This window comes from Tamandua tetradactyla, chromosome X (genome assembly GCF_023851605.1).
Source record: "Tamandua tetradactyla isolate mTamTet1 chromosome X, mTamTet1.pri, whole genome shotgun sequence".
Taxonomy (NCBI): domain Eukaryota; kingdom Metazoa; phylum Chordata; class Mammalia; order Pilosa; family Myrmecophagidae; genus Tamandua; species Tamandua tetradactyla.
Genome location: NC_135353.1, coordinates 18,649,068 through 18,668,660, shown reverse-complemented (window position 1 = coordinate 18,668,660; position 19,593 = coordinate 18,649,068). Strand labels below are relative to the sequence as shown.

General features: G+C 39.1%; 1 protein-coding gene and 1 pseudogene across 3 annotated transcripts in view; one reads left to right on the top strand and one right to left on the bottom strand.

The window, feature by feature from the left end:
* ATP11C (ATPase phospholipid transporting 11C (ATP11C blood group)) overlaps nt 1–19,593 on the bottom strand; it is a 238,345-nt gene that overhangs the window by 174,902 nt on the left and 43,850 nt on the right. The gene's annotated exons all lie outside the window — the stretch shown is intronic.
* Nucleotides 16,538–16,641, top strand: LOC143672382 (U6atac minor spliceosomal RNA; annotated as a pseudogene).

Sequence of the window (19,593 nt, the reverse complement as noted above, 5' to 3'; positions counted from 1 at the left end):
GTTAATAATAGAAAGGCAGATGGGAAAAATAGTACCTTCTGCAAACCATGGGCTATAGCTAATAGTAATATTTTAATACTCTTTCATCAGCAGTAACAACTATACCACACCAATACTAAGGGTCAATAATAGAGGGGGGATGGAAGAGGATAAGGGATATGGAAGGACTTGGATTTCCTTTATTATTTTTATTTCTTTTCTGGAGTAATGAAAATATAAAATTGATCATAGGGATGTATGCACAACTATGTGATGACAGTGTGAGCCAGCAATTGCATACTTCGGATGGTTTCTATGGTGTGTGAATATATCTCAAAACAACTGCATTTTAAAAAACCCACTGTTTGCTACCAAGACCATATTATCTTTCTTAATAAGAAGTAATACAGAATGGTACAAAGACAGGTTACATTTTTATAGTCAGACTGCTTGGTTTGAAGCCTAGCTCTACCACTTTTCAGTTTTATGACCATAACACAAACTTCTCTGGCTTTAGTTTCCTGACCTGTAAAATCAGAATGATAAAGATTATGGTGAGGAGTCAATAAATACTGCATAGACATGGCTTAGCACAGTGTCTGACATATAGCTGGCACTAAATAATTATTACGTATCATGGGAACAATTAAAATAATGCATGCTGATAACCAGAAAAGCCCACAAAACTCTTCTTAACAATAATGTGGTTAAAATAAGCAAACACTGACAATGAAAAAAAATGATATTTAAAACAAACTGGCAATATTAGATACTGTCAGAAAATATATATTTTTCACTGTGAGCAAAATAAGGAAAAGTAAGCTTGAACACATGATTAAGCATGATTTCTGTGTTGGTTTGAAGGGAAGGTGATACTCTGAAACAGCTTTAAAGATTGATTGCATAGATTCAGTCATTCAACATTTATTGAGCAAGGTACTAAATGTCAATAATAGAAACATGAATAAAATGCTACAATGGGCACAGAGCAAAGGGATGGGAGGGCTTAGTCCTACCTCAGGTCTGGGGGCGAGGGACAGATCAAAGACAGCTACATGGAAGAAATGATGTTTGAACTGGGTCCAGAATTTTATCGGAGGAGAATAGTGACAATTCCAGAAAAAAGGGAATCAGCATAAGCAAATGCCTGCAGGTATCTGGCAAATGTCTAGAGGCATCTGAAGTACCTGGGGGCTGAGAGAGGAGGAGTCTTAGAAAGGAGGCTGCATGCAAGTAGGATTTCGTGAAGCTGTGAGGCAATTTCAGCACCCCTAGGCTTATAGCATAGAGGCAACTGGATATTGCCTCTTTAGCACAGAGGCAAAAGGAGACTAATGTTCTTTAAAAAAAAAAGTATCCTCTTGATAAAGAAATGCAAGGAAATAACTATTAAACAGTCAGGATGATGGAGGAGAGAGGGTTTATGATAGGGACAGGGGACACGGAGTTCTATTAGTTCTGTTTCTTGGTCTAGACAGTACTTTCTTATATTTTATTAAACTACACATTTGTTTGAATGTTTTCTTTGAATAGTTTTCTTGTTTTCCAACAAAAAGGCTGGAAAAGAAAAAAAAAAGCACTTTACTGTGACACTGTGTAGGGCAGACTGGCAGAGAGGAAACTAGAAGGAAGATAAGGGAAGACGCTATTGCCTATGGATGCAGGATATTGAGGCCTGGCCCAGGGCAGGGACAGTGAGAGTGAGAATGAGGAGGAGGAAAATAAATGCATTTGAGAAACACCTTGAAAGCTGACTGTCAGATACTTCCAGAGAGATCCAGGAAAGGATTTGGCTTTGGTCAGGTTGAGTATGAGATTGCCTTTGGGACTTCAAACTTATACACGCTACATTTCCTCTTTTTTCTCTTAATTATGGATTTCCTTCGCTTTGGCACACATTTATCAACAGTAATGTTTTAGTCCCCATCAGTCATAATTCAATTCATGTTTCTGGCATTCAAATGAGATAGAGAAGTTAGAAGGTCCTTTTTTTTAAATCTTTTTTTTAAAAAACATAACATACGAACACAAACATTCTTATCATATGATCATTCCATTCTTGGTATATAATCAATAACTCACAATATCATCACATAGTTGTATATTCATCACCATGATCATTTCTTAGAACATTTGCATCAATTCAGAAAAATAAACAAAAGGAAAAAAGAAAAAAAACCCATGTACACCATGCCCCTTACCCCTCCCTCTCACTGACTGCTAGTATTTCCATCTATACATTTTAGCCTTTGTTTCCCCTATTTTTTCTATACCCCTTATCACTCCCTTTCATTGATCACTAGCATTTCAATCTACTAAATTTATTTTAACATTTGTTCCCTTTGTTATTTATTTTTAATACATATATTTCACCCATCTGTCCACACCACAGACAAAAGGAGCATCAGACACGAGGTTTGTTAGTTTTTTTTTAAACATAACAACATACGAACACAAACATTCTTATCATATGATCATTCCATTCTTGGTATATAAACAATAACCCAAAATATCATCACATAGTTGTATATTCATCACCACGATCACTTCTCAGAACATTTTTATCAATTCAGAAAAATAAGTAAAAAGAAAAGAGAAAAACTCGTACATACAATACCCCTTACCACTCCCGCTCACCGATCACCAGCATTTGAATCTACTAAATTTATTTTAACATTTGTTTCCCCTATTATTTATTTTTAACCCATATGTTTTACCTGTCTGTCGATAAGGTAGATAAAAGGAGCTTCAGACACAACCTCTTCACAATCACACAGTCACACTGCGAAAGCTATATCATTATACAAGCATCTTCAAGAAACATGGCTACTGGAACACAGCTCTACATTTCCAAGCACTTCCCTCCAGCCTCTCCAATATACTTTAACTAAAAAGGTGATATCTATGTAATGAGTAAGAACATAACCTCCAGGATAATCTCTTGACTCTGGAATCTCTCAGTAATTGACACTTTCTTTTATATCATTTCTCTCTTTCCGCTTTTGGTCTAGAAGTTTTTCTCAATCCCTTGATACTGAGTCCCACATCATTCTAGGATTTCTGTCCCACATAGTCAGGAAGGTTTACACCCTTGGGAGTCATGTCCCACGTAGAGAGGGGCAAGACAGTGAGTTTGCTAGTCGTGTTGTCTGTGAGGCCACATCTGAGCATCAAAAGAGGTTCTCTGGGGTGACCCATAGGCCTAATTATAAGTAGGCTTAGCCTATCCTTCGCAGGGATAAGTCTCATATGAACAAACCCTAAGACTGAAAGCTCGGCCTATTGCTTTGGTTGTCCCCACTGCTTGTGAGAATTTCAGGAATTTTCCACATGGGGAAGCTGAATTTTCCCTCTTTCTCACCCAAGGGGACTTGGCAAATACTTTTTTATTCACTGTTCAAATCACTCTGGACAAACCTACAAACTTTCACGCCCTTCTCAAGGTTCCATGTACTTACGGTGCTCAATTAATCTGTCCACTTAAATTCTGTTAGGAAATGCACTAGTCAAACTATAAACTTTGTACCAAATAAAGATTTTTTGCTTTAGTCTTACACATTAGTTAAAGTTTTAAAATATGAATGACCATCTACTTTCAACACCCTGCAATATTGGCATTCCTTTGTTCATCCTCATGCAAAAACTTTCTTAATTTGTACATTTAGTCACTATCATTGTACATGCTAGGCATTCCTAGATTATACCATTTCAGTCTTTATTGTCTATCTTTCCTTTTGATTTCATTTGTGCCCCCAGGCCTCCTCCCTCTAACATTCTCACATTCAGCTTCATTCAGTGCACGAACATTACTGTATTACAGTTAGGTAGCATTGTGCTATCCATTTCTGAATTTTTACAATCAGCCCTGTTGCATAATCTGTATCCTTTCAGCTCCAATTACCCAATATCTACCCTATTTCTATCCCCTGATAATCTCTGTTCTTAGGTAAAATTCTCCAACTTCATTCACTAATGTGAGTTCATATCAGTGACACCATACTGTATTTGCCCTTTTGTTTCTGGCTAATCTCACTCAGCATAATATCCTCAAGATCCATCCATGTTGTTACATGCTTCATAACTTTATTCTGTTTTACAGCTGCATAATATTCCATTGTTATGTATATACCACAGCTTGTTTAGCCACTCATCTGTTCATGGACTTTTGGGCTGTTTCCATCTCTTTGCAATTGTAAATAATGCTGCTATAAACATTGGTGTGCAAATGTCTGTTTGTGTCCGTGCCCTCATGTCCTCTGAGTAGATACCTAACAATAGTATTGACAGATCATATGGCAATTCTATACTTAGCTTCCTGAGGAACTATCATACTGCCTTCCACAGCAGGTGTACCATTTGACATTCCCACCAACAGTGGATGTGTGCCTCTTTCTCCACATCCTTTCCTGCATTTGTCATTTTCTGCTTTATTGATAATGGACATTCTGGTGGGTGTGAGACGGTATCTCACTGTGGTTTTGGTTTGTATCTCCCGAACAGCCAGGGAAGTTGAGCATCTTTTCATGTGCCTTTTGGCCATTTGTATTTTCTCTTCTGAGAAGTTTCCATTCATGTCTGTTGCCCATTTTGTAATTGGGTTGTCTGTCTTTTTGTTGTTGAGTTGAACAATCTCTTTACATATTCTGGATACTAGACTTTTGATATATCGTGTCCAAATATTGTCTTCCATTGTGTAGGGTATCTTTTTACTTTCTTGAGAAAGTTCTTTGATGCACAAAAGTGTTTAATTATGAGGAGTTCCAATTTATTTACTTCTTTCTTCAATGCTTGTGCTTTGAGTGTAAGGTCTAGGACACCACCTCCTATTATAAGATTTATAAGATATTTCCCTACATTTTATTCTAAAAGTTTTATGATCTTAGATCTAATGTTCAGGTCTTTGATCCATTTTAAGTTAATTTTTGTATAGGGTGTGACATAAGGCTCCTCTTTCATTCTTCTGTATGTGGTTATCCAGTTCTCTAGGCACCATTTATTGAAGAGACTATTCTGTCCCAGGTGAGTTGGCTTGACTGCCTTATCAAAGATCAATTGTCCATAGATGAGAGGGTCCACATCTGAACAATCTATTTGACTCCATTGGTCATTATATCTATCTTTATGCTAGTACCATGCTGTCTTGACAACTGTAGCTTCATAATACGCCTTAAAGTCAGGTAGTGTCAGACCTCTGACTTCATTTTTCTTTCTCAGGATATTATTAGCTATTCAGGGCACCCTGCTGTTCCAGATAAATTTGTTTATTGGTTTTTCTATTTCTGAAACGTAAGTTTGTGGGATTTTAATTGGTGTCGCATTGAATCTATAAGTCAATTAAGGTAGAACTGACATCTTAACTATAGTCTTCCAATCCATGAACATGGTATGTCCTTCCATTTATTTAGGCCTTCTGTGATTTCATTTAGCAATTTCTTCCAGTTTTCCTTGCGCAGGTCTTTTGTAATCTTAGTTAAATTTGTTTCTAAATACTTGATTCTTTTGGTTGCAACTGTAAATGGAATTCTTTTCTTGATTTTCCCCTTAGATTGTTCATTATTAGTGTATAGAAACAGTTCAGATTTTTGACTATTGATCTTGTAACCTGCCACTTTGCTGTACTCATTTATTACCTCTAGTCATTTTGCTGTGGATTTTTCGGGGTTTTCGACATATAATATCATATCATCTGCAAACAGTGAGAGTTTTACTTCTTCCTTTCCAATTATGGATGCCTTGTATTTCTTTTTCTTGTCTAATTGCTCTGATTAGAACTTCCAACGCAATGTTGAATAGCAATGGTGATAGTGGGCATCCTTGTCTTGTTCCTGATCTTAGAGGGAAAATTTTTAGGTTTTTTCCCATTGAGGATGATGTTAGCTGTGGGTTTTTCATATATTTCCTTTATCATGTTGAGGAAGTTGCCTTCTATTCCTATCCTTTAAAGTGTTTTCAACAAGGGATGTTGAATTTTGTCAAATGCCTTTTCTGCATCAATCGAGATGATCATGTGGTTTTTCTGCTTTGATTTGTTGATATGGTATATTACATTAATTCATTTTCTTATGTTGAACCATCCTTGCATACCTGGGATGAATCTTACTTGGTCATTCTGTAAACTTCTTTTAATGTGCCGCGGGATTTGATTTGCAAGAATTCTGTTGAGGGTTTATGCATGCATATTCACTAGAGAGATTGGTCTGTAGTTTTCTTTTCTTGTATCTTTGTCTGGCTTTGGTATGAGGGTGATGTTGGCTTCATAGAATGAATTAGATAATCTTCCCTCCTCTTCAATTTTTTTGAAGAGTTTGAGCAGGATTGAAACTAATTCTTTCTTGAATGTTTGATAGAATTCACATGTGAAGCCATCTGGTCCTGGACTTTGTTTTCTGGGAGCTTCTTAATGACTAATTCAATTTCTTTACTTGTGATTGGTTTGTTGAGGTCGTCTGTTCTTCTTCAGTCAGTGTTGGTTGTTGATGTCTAGCTAGGAAGTTGTCCCATTCATCTACACTGTCCAGTTTATTACCATAAATTTGTTCATAGTATCCTCTGATTACCCCTTTTATTTCTGAGGGGTCAGTGACTATGTCTCCTCTTCCATTTCTGATTTTTTATTTGCATCCTCGCTCTTTTCATCAACCTTGCTAAGGGTCCATCTATCTTATTGATTTTAACATAGAACCAACTTCTGGTTTTGTTGATTTTCTCGACTGCTTTCATATTCTCAATTTCATTTATTTCTGCTCTAAATCTTCATTATTTCTTTCCTTTCGCTTGCTTTGGTGTTAGTTTGCTGTTCTTTCTCTAGTTCTTCCAAGTGGACAGTTAATTCCTGAATTTTTGCCTTTCCTTCTTTTCTGATATAGGCATTTAGGGCAATAAATTTCCCTCTTAGCACTGCCTTTGCTGCGTCCCATAGGTTTTGATATGTTGTGTTTTCGTTTCATTTGCCTCGAGTTATTTACTAATTTCTCTTGCGATTTCTTCTTTGACCCACTCGTTGTTTAAGAGTGTGTTGTTGAGCCTCCACGTATTTGTGAATTTTCTGGCACTCCAACTTCACTGATTTCCAACTTCATTCCTTTATGATCCGAGAAAGTGTTGTGTATGATTTCAATCTTTTTAAATTTGTTAAGACTTGCTTTGTGACCCAGCATATGGTCTATCTTTGAGAATGATCCATGAGCACTCGAGAAAAAGGTGTATCCTGCTGTTGTGGGATGTAATGTCCTATAAATGTCCGTTAAGTCTAGCTCATTTATAGTAATATTCAGATTCTCTATTTCTTTATTGATCCTCTGTCTAGATGTTCTGTCCATTGATGAGAGTGGGGAATTGAAGTCTCCAACTATTATGGTATATGTGTCTATTTCCCTTTTCGGTGTTTGCAGTGTATTCCTCACGTATTTTGGGGCATTCTGGTTCGGTGCATAAATATTTATGATTGTTATGTCTTCTTGTTTAATTGTTCCTTTTATTACTAGATAGTGTCCTTTGTCTCTTTTAACTGTTTTACATTTGAAGTCTAATTTGTTGGATATTAGTATAGCTACTCCTGCTCTTTTCTGGTTGTTATTTGCATGAAATATCTTTTTTCCAACCTTTCACTTTCAACCTATGTTTATCTTTGGGTCTAAGATGTGTTTCCTGTAGACAGCATATAGAAGGATTCTGTTTTTTAATCCATTCTGCCAGTCTATGTCTTTTGATTGGGGAATTCAGTTCATTAACATTTAGTGTTATTACTGTTTGGATAATAGTTTCCTCTACCATTTTGCCTTTTGTATTATATATATCATATCTGACTTTCCTTCTTTCTACACTCTTCTCCATACCTCTCTCTTCTGTCTTTTCGCATCTGCCTCTAGTGCTCCGTTTAGTATTTCTTGCAGAGCTGGTCTCTTGGTCACAAATTCTCTCAGTGACTTTTTGTCTGAGAATGTTTTAATTTCTCCCTCATTTTTGAAGGACAGTTTTTCAGGATATAGGAGTCTTGGCTGGCAGTTTTCCTCTTTTAGTAATTTAAATATATCATCCCACTGTCTTCTAGCCTCCATGGTTTCTGCTGAGAAATCTACACATAGTCTTATTGGGTTTCCCTTGTATGTGATGGATTGTTTTTCTCTTGCTGCTTTCAAGATCCTCTCTTTCTCTTTGACCTCTGACATTCTAACTAGTAAGTGTCTTGGAGAACGCCTATTTGGGTCTAATCTCTTTGGGGTGCGCTGCACTTCTTGGATCTGTAATTTTAGGTCTTTCATAAGAGTTGGGAAATTTTCAGTGATAATTTCTTCCATTAGTTTTTCTCCTCCTTTTCCCTTCTCTTCTCCTTCTGGGACACCCACAACACATATATTTGTGCGCTTCATATTGTCATTCAGTTCCCTGATCCCCTGTTCAAATTTTTCCATTCTTTTCCCGATAGTTTCTATTTCTTTTTGGAATTCAGATGTCCCATCCTCCAATTCACTAATTCTAGCTTCTGTTTCTTTAAATCTATCATTGTAGGTATCCATCGTTTTTTCCAGCTTTTCTACTTTGTCCTTTACTCCCATAAGTTCTGTGATTTGTTTTTTCAGTTTTTCTATTTCTTCTTTTTGTTCAGCCCATGTCTTCTTCATGTCCTCCCTGAATTTATCGATTTCGTTTTTGAAAAGGTTTTCCATTTCTGTTCGTATATTCAGCATTAGTTGTCTCAGCTCCTGTATCTCATTTGAACTATTGGTTTGTTCCTTTGACTGGGCCATATTTTCAATTTTCTGAGCATGATCCGTTATCTTCTGCTGGCGTCTGGGCATTTAATCAGATTTCCCTGGGTGTAAGACCCTGCAGGTTCAAAGATTTTTCTGTGAAATCTCTGGGCTCTGTTTTTCTTATCCTGCCCAGTAGGTGGTGCTCGTGGCGCTCATCTGTCTGCGGGTCCCACCAGTAAAAGATGCTGTGGGTCCTTTAACTTTGGAAAACTCTCGCTGTGGGGGGGGGGTCACCAGCCGAAGCGGCTTGGGGGAGTGCCAATCCGAATCTCCCAGCCGGCCCGGGGATCTGCGCGCGGGGAGGGTCGCTGGCCTCTGTGGCTTGGGGGAATGCCTGTCCAAATTTCCCAGCTGGCCCGGGGCGCCAAGCGTGGCAGGGGGGCGCCAGCCGCTGTGGCTTGGGGAAGTATCTATCCACCGTTCCCAGCCGGACCGGGAAGCCACGTGTTTGGAAGGGATCCCAGTCGCTGTTCTCCCCGGCTTGGGGATCTCTGATCCAATTCTCCCAGCTGGTCGGGGGGGCCGCGCGTGGTGGGGGGGGCCGCCAGCTGCCGCAGCTTGAGGGGACCACCTGTCCAATTCTCCCAGCCGGCCCAGGAAGGAGGGAGGGAGGGACTCCGGCCGCCTGCCACCCCAGCCCAGGGAAGCCCGCGCCCCTTGGCGATCTCACCGGAGCGGGTTCTCCCAGCCAGTCAACCGTTCCAGAATGGGGTACGCTGTCTTCTTGGTCTCTGTCGTGGCTCCGGGAGCTGTTCTGAATCGTTTCTATTTCTCTAGTAGCTGTTCTGGAGGAGGAACTAAGACCTGCGCATCTTACTAAGCCGCCATCTTCTCCAGAAGTCTACAATTGTTGTCTTCTTGTTGAATTGTTCATTTTATTAGTACATGGTGTCCTTCTTTGTCTCTCTCAGTTGTTTTACATTTGAAGTCTAATTTGTTGGATATTAGTATAGCTACTCCTGCTCTTTTCTGATTGTTATTTGCATGAAATATCTTTTCCCAATCTTTCATTTTCAACCTATGTTTTCCCTTGGGTCTAGGATGCATTTCCTGTAGACAGCATACAGATGGGTCCTGTTTTTTTATCCATTATGCCAGTCTATGTCTTTTGATTGGGGAGTTTAATCCATTAACATTTAGCGCCATTACTGTAAGGGCAGTACTTATTTCTACCATTTTTCCTTTTGGATTTTATGTCATATTTAATTTTTCTTCTTTTTACCTTTATTGATAGTCTTCATTTCTACACTCTTCTCCACACCTCTCTTGCCTGTCTTTTCCTATCTGTCTCTAGTGCCCCCTTTAGCATTTCTTGCAGAGCCAGTCTCTTGGTCACAAATTCTCTCAGTGATTTTTTTGTCTGAAAATGCTTTAATTTCCCCCTCATTTTTGAAGGACAATTTTGATGGATATAGAATTCTTGGTTGGCATTTTTTCTCTTTTAGTATCTTAAATATATCATAGCACTGTCTTCTTGCCTCCATGGTTTCTGCTAAGAAATCTACACATAATCTTATTGGGCTTCCCTTGTATGTGATGGATTGTTTTTCTCTTGCTGCTTTCAAGATTCTCTCTCTCTCTTTGACATGTGACATTCTTATTAGTAAGCGTCTTGGAGTCTGTCTATTTGGATCTATTCTGTTTGGGGTATGCTGCGCTTCTTGGATCTGTAATTTTAAGTCTTTCATTTCCTCCATTAGTTTTTTTCCTCCTTCTCCCTTCTCTTCTCCTTCTGAGACACCCACAACATGTATATTCGTGGCGCTTCATATTGTCATTCAATTCCCTGACTCCCTGCTCATATTTTTCCATTCTTTTCCCTGTATTTTATTTTGCTTCTCGGATTTCAGATGTCCTATCCTCCAGTTCACTGATCCTATCTACTGCCTCTTGAAATCTAGCATTGTGGGTTTCCATTGTTTTTCCCATCTCTTCTACTGTGCCTTTCATTCCCATAAGTTCTGTGATTTGTTTTTTCAGACTTCTGATTTCTTTTTGTTCATTCCTTGTCTTCTTTATATCCTCCTCTCTCAATCCATTGATTTGATTTTTGATGAGGTTTTCCATGTCTGTTCGAACATTCTGAATTAATTGTTTCGACTCCTGTATCTCATTTGAATTGTTGGTTTGTTCCTTTCACTCAGCCATATCTTCAATTTTCCTAGAATGATTTGTTATTTTTTGCTGGTGTCTAAGCATGTAATTTCCTTAATTAGTTAGGAACTAATTAAGCTTAGGTTTTAACAGATCAGAATTTTTCAGTTGTTTTCTTGTTTTTTTGTCCCGTCTGTATGGTGGGTTTTTGATCCCTTACAAGGGTCTACTTAAGTATTATAGACCCCAGTCAGATTTTCCCAGACCAAACTGGCCTCCTCTCAGGAGGAAGTCACCTCCATCAGTTTTCCCGGAGGGTGAGACCCAGCAGGTTGAAAGACTTCCCTATGAAGCCTCTGGACTCTGAGTTTTTCCTATCCTGTCCAGTATGTGGTGCTTGTTTGCCTGCGGGTCCCACCAGCTTAAGGTGATGTGGTACCTTTAACTTCAGCAGACTCTCCCTGCTGGGGGAGTGGTTGAGACAATAGAGAGGCTATAGGTTGTCTTTAATCACTTCAGTTTTCTGGATCCTGGGGTCTGAATTCCTTGAGGGAGGGATTCCACCCAAGCTGGGCCCCACTGCTTTCCTGGTAAAGGCACAGCCTAGAAAGGAGGTTCTTGATGCAATAGGATGAGACTTGGAAGAGAAAGAAGGAAGATGGTTTAAGGGATGTGTGCATACATATGAAAAAGAGAAACTCTATGGTGGAATTAACAACTTCCACAGTGGTAAAAAGTAAAAAAGATACTATACCACGTAAACTACTGAAAAGAAAGGAGGTAGAAGGCAAGAGATGTTGGGTCAAACAAAATGCTCAACAACAATCAAGGAAGGAGGGACATGTCATGCATCCATTTGTTTTCACGTCTTAGAGTTTCTTAAGCTTGTTATGTGCAATTAAAGATAAACTATAAATAGAAATTTGAAGTTGAGAGAGATGGGTCAATGAGAAAGGGGGGGGGGGAATATTCCACCACATCAGAGCATGGAGAGTAGACTCTGCTCATCTACCAGCTTTTCAAAACAAAGTATCCTCATCTGAGACAGGAGATGGATATCGACAATCGTGTGTGTTACTTTAATTGCACAGCCAAAGCAGCCCAAGTCCCTAGGGTCCCATATTGCAAAATCACAGCACAGATGTTCAACAAATGTATGGTGAACAAGTGACTTTAATAATATTCAACTATTAGTATTCAGATTTCACCTTCAAATTCCTAATTCTATGGCATAATAAAATCTAGGGACCATTTATTGAGCAGTTACTCTATGCCAGACAGTCTCAAACCCTGTGAATGCATTATCTGATTGAATCTTCACAACCCCATGAGAAAATCTGAGAAAATAATATATGGGGAAGACTATCCAGGACAGACTTGTGCCTGGGCAGAAAGAAGTGCCTGCCTCATACACAGTCCAACCGAAACCACAAGGTACAAGATCACATAGGGATAAGGGCAAAATCTCTAGTTGCTGAGAGTGCGTTTCTCCAGCCTTCTCTTCAGCATGTCTACCTCTTCCGGCAACATGTAGCAGTTGTATGTGTCTGTTAGTGGATACTGACATTTGGGATCCCAGCCAGCTATCTGTTGCTTTCCATCAAAAAGATGACCAACATCTGGCAGAGTCAGCAAACGTCAAGATAAAATGGATCTCCACTAATCTGTACATTACAAATAGGATTGTAAAAACTGGTCAAATCCCATTATAGAAATATAGTCCAGCTGCACTGAACACCAAATACATATGAGCCATTAGCTGGGATTTTGAAATCCCTTTGCTCTATGGAAATTTCCATGCTGGTAGTAGTTGTATGAGATTTGATCTTTATCACACTTTTCCTGGCAGCAGTAAAATTCCATTTCCATCAACTCTGTTTCCTCTCAGGAAAGAAGTCTCTCAGGAAATACTCAAAACATTGTTCTATACAGAGTTCTCAAGTAGGAATCATTTTCAACTGCCAGGAAGACATTCCTTCCCCCCACTGTTCTGCATCACAATACACTTGCCCTAAAATGATAGCTTATGAGCAAAATATACTTATTTTTTTAAATGGTATTTATTTATTAACTACTGAGTAAATCCCTCATTCTTCCCCATCTATGGCTTTGCTCAAGCTGTTCACTCTGCCTCAACTATCTTCTCCCAAGATTTGCCTAAGTCTTACAAATGCATGCATTCATTCATTCAATATTTCCTGAGGATCTACCAGGTTTTTGGTTCTGTAATAGGTGGTATGGGGTACAAAGATGAAAACATATATCATCAAGGAATTCACAGTCTAGAGGAAAGCCAGAGAAATAAGTAATAATGCCAATACAGTGAGACAGATCCTATGATAAAGGTAAACATAAGATGCTATGAGAGATAAGAGGAAGGCCCTCAACCCAGCTGTGTGGGATGAACTGAGGCGGCTTTTTAAAAGAAGAAGTGATTCTAGAGCTGAGTCTTAATTAAATTAGTATATTGGGTAGAGATTAGAGGATGATTATTCTAGGTAGTACAACCATGTGACATTCTGAGAATTTCTCTCAAGGAAAAAGTACCCAGAAGAGGAAACATTTAAAGCTGGGTCTTTCAGGAGCAGTAAGAAGAATTAAATGGAAAAGAAAAGACATTTGCAGCAGCCAAGAAAATGCAACTTGAAAACCTCTAACTACAAGAAGTACAACTGACCAAAGGTGCACACTGCTGCATCAGAAATTCATTGTCATGTTTGTGCTGAAGCAACAGCTCCCAGAGGATATTCCCCTACAACGACTGAGTACAACAGGAACACTAAAAGCAGACCTGTTTCTCCACTGACCGCTGACCTGGGATTCCCCAAAGGCTTTGATTGCAGGCTTTCCAGAAGGATCCTTCTAAACCTACTCTCCCAGTTCTCTTCACTTGGAGTTAGGCTTGCATCAAGGTTTAACGGCACAACTACACTTAGCCAGCTACCGTCCATTTTCTCTCGCAGTAGTGGTTCCCCTCATAAAAGCCTTACCTGTTTAAGCCTTAGTGTCTGATTCTAGGGACCCAAGATAGAGGATCCAACGTGAGTAAATGTCTAGAGAAATGAAAAATCATGAGAGCCTCTGGGGTAACCCAAAGAGTGGTCATCTATGCCTGGAGCTTTCTGTGGAGGTATGGGTTTGGAGGGAGAAGAATCTGGGCCAAATCACAGAAGGCCTTTTAAGTCCCTATAAGAAAATTGGATTTGGGCCAATAAGAAATAGGGAACCACCAGAAAGCTTTAAGCAGAGAAAAGGGCATTTATTTTTGAAAGATTGTCCTGCTTGCAGAAAGGAGGATAAACTGGAGTAGGCAGAAAATAGAGGCACATCTTGTCTGCTAACTTGGGAGTTCTAAAAAGATGGATCCTATATTTTTTGTTTGTTTTGTTTTAATCTCTATGCCCCTATAATGCCTAAAATAGTGTTTAACACAAAGTAGCTACTCAAGAGCCCCACCAAATCTACCAGGCTGGGCCTTCACCTCACTACCCAACATTTTAGTTAAAGCCACCCCAAAATTTAATGACCAGGCTTTGGGCATTCCTGCTTGGACATTGGGATCCTTTGTCTTGCCAACCTAGAAAGAGATACTACACATATGAAAGGCGTAGCTTTACCACCTCCACCCTCACTATTTCATGAACTCTCTTCAAGATAGGCATCTAATCACATTTGTTGACCCTAATGCAGGACAAAGTTTGTCATCAGACATTCAGTTTTTAATGTTTACCAGTTCCAAGAAATTTAGAGAGCTGGATCAGGTCCAAGGCCCAGAGGTCTTCTCTGAAGAGCAATGAACAAAACTCAGAATTGGATTCTAGATAGGGACTCAAACAATATCCAATGGTAATCTGAGAAAATTTACCCCAAAGTCATTTTTCTCATCATTAAGCAGAAATAAAACCTACCCTAACTTATAAAATAATGCAAAAATTAAACAAGATGATATGGTCAATGTGCTTGGAAAACAGTGAGATTTATTATATAAACTGAATACAAAATATGGAAAAATAAGCAAATGGAAGAGGTCTATCAACTCCTTGAATATCACCCTAAAACAAGGAAGTCCTGGATTTCTAAACAAATAGGAGGATCATAACTTTTTTATTACATTCACTGAGACATCAGATTGCTAAGGTAACTATTAACCACAGATTGAACTGTACAGATAACATATTTACTTAAGGGTTTCCAGGCTAGAAGGAATGCACTTGAAATAAAGACTAGTGGTTACCAATTCTGATCTGCAACATATAAGGATAGTGAGGTGGTCAAAATACAATTGATTTTCCTCTACTTTCATTTGGCATACAACATTTTTAGTTGAAAGGGTTCTGCTATGAAATCAAATAATCATGGGTATCAGTTCCCGGAAGGCTATGGATTGCTGGAGCTGGAGCCAACAGCCTTCCTGAGCTCCTGCACACTGAAAGATCATTTGATTATGGCCAGATGCCCTTTCTCAGAATCAGCCTCTTTCCTCATTGCTACACCTCCCTGACCTGGCTAATGAAGCACAGAAGCCCTTGGGCCTTATTTGTGATAACAAATAACCTCAATGAAAAAAGCATTTAGTACCTCCAGAGAGCCTGAAGTAGTATGAGTCAGTTAGAAAAGAGAGTCTCAACAAGTCATAAACTTTCAGAAATGTATGGCCTAAAGGGCTAAAACTAGGTATAAAAGTTTGGTTGCCCATATAAAAATGAAAATGGCAACTCCAATCTTCCATTCTGGAACAACCGCTTCCAGATCAGAAGGAAAAGCCCAAAACATTCTGCAAATTGGTTTACTAAACCAATTTGTTAAATTGTTAATTGGGGAAGGGAGGGGTAAAAAGTGAAGGAAACTAAATTCATTCCTATGAAAAGGAAACTACTCTAGGCTATATAGACAAAAGAACCAAATATCAAGAACGGCAGAATGTTGTTAACTATTGAAGCTTGGCTGCGGGTACCTTGGAGTTCATTATACTATTTTTCTACTTTACAAAATTCCATAGTAAAAAATTAAATATAAAAAATGAATTTAAAAAACTTCAGAAGTTATTCTAAGTCTCATTTGGAATTCTCCAAATGAAAATTAATTATTTCCAGTAAAAAATATTTGAATGATGGGAAATCAGTAATAATGACAGTAACAGATACCACTATATTGAGCACATACTATGTGCAAAGACACTTTACATATATTACTGTATTCCTCAAATAATCCCATGTTTATTTTCTACATGGTAATTTTTTTTTAATATGACTCAGAGAAACAAATTGGCTTAAGGTGAAAAATCAAGTGACGGTGAGCTGAGATTCAAACCAAGTTCTTATTGACATACCTAAAAGCTCAGATTTTCAGATGGCAATGAAAGGTGAGAGAGCATTTTTCTCTTCGCTTTTTCCTAATCTCAATCAATCTCTTCCCAACTCCCTTCCCCCTCTCCTCCTCCACATGGATGCATTCAGATCCAGACAGAGGCCATATGTTATAGTGGGCAGAACATAGGCTTTACCAAACAAAGCTGCAATAAAATTCTGACCCTACCATTCATTAGTTGCAAGGCCTGGGTGGTGCAAACTACTTGCTGGATCTCAGTTTCCCAGGGAATGAGAATAATGGAGATAAACACAAACACTGCCTAGTACATAGATACTATGCATTACCTTTCCCTTCACTCTCTTTGACAGCCTAAATGAAGATAAAGTAAAAACATGCTGCCTATGTTGTATGACTGGTGAGAAGGTCAGCACTCACCTTAACAAAAATGAAAGAGGTTCAAATATAAACACACATGCATGTTTATGTGTGGTATCTATGACTTTTATTCAAATAATTCGAGGAAAATACCTAATGGCCACATGGGGTTTAGCCTAGGAATGCAAGGTTAGTTCCAATCACAAATCAGTATTACTCACAACATCAACAGCCTAAGGAAGAAAACCATGATTAAAGGACAGGAAGACACGGAGAGCAGAAAACTAAATGAAAATTCTCTGTGTGCCTTTCACTGCTCACTGACATAATTGTGTAAAAAAAAGGGCTTGGGCATGAATGTGATAAATGCATAATTTAGAACCAAAATACCTTAAGATGATAAATGGCCACTATCTGTCCTTATCAATTGCTTGATTTGTACATGACTCATTCAAAGGACTGCCTAATGAGTCAGAAGCCTGTTCAAGTAATCATTTCCCTCATTTTACAAGTGTTCTGATTTAGAAGAGCAGCAGTCTTTTCATTCCGGGAAATTTCTTTCTCTTGATTAGAGTTTTGAAGACATGTAGAAGCTTATCTTGTCATCAGGACCTGCAGGATGAAAGAGGATGGACAGTTGCCCAAAGCCCTGAAAGGCTTTTCTCCCTGTTGGCAGGCTATTCAGTGACAGTTGCAAGCTGGTGTCTAGTGGTGGATAAGCCAGCGTTCAGGTCCTGGGTTTGCAAAGAACTATGGTCAAAATAGTGTCAAAATAGTGTGTATTGAAATAATATTTATAACCTTAAATCCCCAAAATGCTGTAAACATGTTCACCACAATTCGAATGTAAACAAAACAGAAAAACATGTTTTTGTAACACATAACAACCAGACATTTGTTCAGGGACATGCTATGGACTGGCTTGATGCCAGTCAGAAGGTGCACTTCCTATAAAAACTCAGTGCAGATACCTCTTTGAGAGCATCAGGTAGAGGCAGGCTGACATCCCATCACTCTGATTCTCAGCTCCATTGCCTGTATTATCTTGCAAGATTTGCTGCATTTCTTGCTGAAGCACTGTGACCAGACCAGCACCTCCTACCTTCCACTATTGGCTCTGGAACCTTCATTGAAGCCACATCCAGCCCAGCTCTTGAGATTTCTTTCTAAAGGTACCTGGCTGCAATCCATGGATTCTTGGCCAATAGACCGTAGACTCTGGTAGCCTCCACTTTTAAATGTATTGTATGTCCTTAAGCTGGTTACTGTATGTTGGGTATATTGGCATCTTACTAATAAGCAAGCAAATGAACTGCAGTGAGCATTCAAATTATCCTGTTGAATCTGATTTCAAGGGCTGGACTTACTTTCTATTTTGATCTGCTTTCAGTTTGTTAAGACAACTACATTTACACGACAGAGTTTTTTAAATAGCATTCTCAAAGGCCCAAAGGAGACTTAAACTGGAAAATAGAACACAGACTTGTCTGCATCTCTTCACTCATATATGCATTCACTCACCCAACAAATATTTATTGACTGCCCACTCTGAGCCAAGCCTATGTTAAACCTGTGTGTTAAGGATAAAGATGAGAGATAATGGCTTAGTCTGGAGGAACTCACAAATTTCTGATGGACAGGGGTGGGAGATAGAGGAAGAGATGTACAAGATGTAATAACAGGCAATAGGCCAGGACATACTTTCATGGAGGAGGAAAAGCTGGAGCTGTGATTTAAAGAGGGAATAGGGGTTTGCTCAGATAGACAGGAGTGGCAATATTCAAGGCAGTGGGAACAGCACTGGCACTAGAAGAATGGATAAGCTGGGTAAAGTCAGGAAAATGCACGAAGTTCTGGGGCACTGAGAGCCTGATGGAAAATGATGTGCCATGAAGAATGCAGAGGTAGGCACAGGGCTTTGTAAGCTGCGCCAAGGAGTTAGATGTCAGCCTGTAGGGTAGGCAGTGGGCAGCCTATGCACAGGAGAGTAACCAACTACAATTTGCATTTAGAAAGATGAGTCCATGGGGAAGTCAGGGAGAGACAGAGGCAGAAGGTAGATAGGGAGTTTCTCCTCTTTATTGGGTAGTCAGAAAGTTGGTGGTAGAGCAGAAAGGTGGTGTTAACTGGCAGAAAGAGCTCCTCCATGAACCTACCTTCAGTCACACAGAGGAAACAACCCATTCTCCTGCCCACTGAATGTTTCTAAGCTAGGAATTGTGATTGCCTGTTTACTTCTGTATCCCCTACTAGACTAGAGCTCTCTGAGTACAGGGACAGTATGTGTGTGTGTACACACACACACACACATAATATAATTATAACTAATAATTATATATATAACCTCCCCAGTGCCTGGCTAACAGCAGATGTTCAATAACAGCTTTGACTGAATGGAAAAATGAATGAATGAATGAAGATGCCAATATACTCAAAAGAAAGACATTCTAACATTGAAAACAGTCCCAAAATGTGACACATGAGTTAACTTGGGAATTAGTGAGCTATCCATTAGATGGGAAGTTGTACTGGATAACCTTTGGAGGCCTCTTTCAATGTGGAGATTTTATGATTCTAGAACTCTGGGTGAAAGTTATCAGTGGCTGAAAGGGGATATGTGAGATTTGTTCTACAGAAAGACAAAAAAAAATGGCCCAATAAAAAATGTCAAGGGGTTGGTTTTATAGTATCATGAAATAATAAACTAAGGGAGCCAAATACTGATAGAATTTTTATAAAAGCCCCAGAGAAAGAAAACCCCTGGTTGTTACAATTAAGCAAGGCCTAGGAGGAAATCCAAGTAGGCAAAAGGGGGCAACTGGAAAAGGAGAGTGGGCACCAACAAGCAGAGGCCCAGGCAGGTGAGAAGTGAGATCACGGATGCTCAGGAGGAGAAAGCAGACAGAACACAATGACAGTGATGTCTGGTGAGAGGCAATTAGTTGGTGAACACCATGACATCAACAATGAACAACAAAGAATCAACAACCACAGGCATCAGGTCAGGCAGAGATTGAGTTCTTTGGAGGAACTGAGTTATTAGCCACTGTATCTCAACAGGGACTGCATAGGGGACAAAAGA